A 1,612-nucleotide genomic window follows, 5' to 3' on the forward strand; every position below is an offset into this window, starting at 1 on the left:
TATATGAGTAAACAGAGACATAAAAGAGAAGGAAGTGCATTTTATAATGGATTTACACCTTTGTCATCATTTAGATTTTATTATGTACTTATTCAGCAGTAATACATAACAGCTGGGATGAAAGCAGGTGTAATGGCTGCAGTGCCACTGACTGGCTGCTAATCAATTCTATTTTGCCTGGATAATGAAAAGAGCTGTGCTGTATCCACTGAGTGCTAGAGATAAGGGAAAACAGCTGAAAAGAAAATAAAAGCCATCTACCCCTGCTTTTCCATTCCTGCTCTGCAATTTCCCTGGCTGTATGACCTCTTGTATCGCAGTGTTAATATTTCAAAAAAACAAAAACATCTAGAAATGTCACCTATTTTTCTTTGGTCATTTAATCATTAGGCATCTTTTTAAATCAGACTCTTGCACAGGTTTGGGGTTAATGAAGACAATTTTTTCAAGTATTTAAATGACAACCTTGGAGGACAACAAATCTCAGAAACTGGGAAAAGAAACTGATTATTTTATGTAATGTGGTAATCCTACAGCCAAGAATCTTGGTTTTCCTACCGGTACATTATGGGGGCTGCCTTTTTCTTATTGCTTTTTGGGGGTGGTACACTGACACCATTCATGCCAGGTCCTGTGCATGCACCTTATAAGATCTGGCACAATGGGGCTGATTTACTGAAGCAAAATAGGCTGTTCATTTTGCAATGAAATTTGCACTTTGCAAGAAAAGTTTCCCTTGACTTAGTAAATGTGGGGAAATTTCACTTTGCAAAGAATACCCAACCATGCGCATAGAAAATAAAAATATTTTTTTTTTGCTAACACGTGATTGGGTCATGGAAGTCAGCAGAGCTTCACCTCATTCACTAAGCTAAGGGGAAGCTTCCCTAGTAAATATACATGTAAGCCGGCAAAAAATGTGTTTCTTTTTAAATTTAGATTTTTCTTTCGGGTTTCGGGTTCGAACGCCATTTTGTTTAATTATTTGTATTTGGATCTTTTGGAGTTTCGTTTTAGTTTCAGATGGGGTTTTCTGATTGGCCAGAACATGTCCAATTTAGTTTCATTTTAGATTAAATACAATTGATCCGAAATTTCGTTAAAAGAACATTCAGATTCGTTTGCATTCCGCCTCATTGTAATTCAGTCATTCAGAAGCATCCACAAAATGTTGGCAAAATTTGCATTCGTAACAAAACAAAATTTACATGTCTACTAGCAAAGTGCTTATTTTACTTGCAAAGTTAACAGCCTATTTGAATTTAGTAAATCAACCCCAATATGTCCATAAATGACTGTACCTGATCTCGCAAGAACTCAAATTTTGGCTCAGAAAACACTGGTAATGTAGCTTTCTCTTTTGGCAGCAGAGAGACAGTTTTCAGAGAATACATGGAGCAAGCCAGTTTCAAGAGTTATTAGCCCTAATTTGAGATGTGTCCCTCTGCTAGATTGACAGTCAGTCTTTGTTTTGCAATGCAATGTGTGCAGCAATGCGTGTAGCGTCTCAAAATTAACATCCATAAACAGGGCTGGATTTACTCTCTTTGCTGCCCCAAGGCCAGGTTCCTCAATGCGCACCCTCCCCACCAAACCCCCCCCCCCACCCCCG

Source organism: Nanorana parkeri, unplaced genomic scaffold (assembly GCF_000935625.1).
Source record: "Nanorana parkeri isolate BGI_ZX_2015 unplaced genomic scaffold, ASM93562v1 scaffold843, whole genome shotgun sequence".
NCBI classification, from domain to species: Eukaryota; Metazoa; Chordata; class Amphibia; order Anura; family Dicroglossidae; genus Nanorana; species Nanorana parkeri.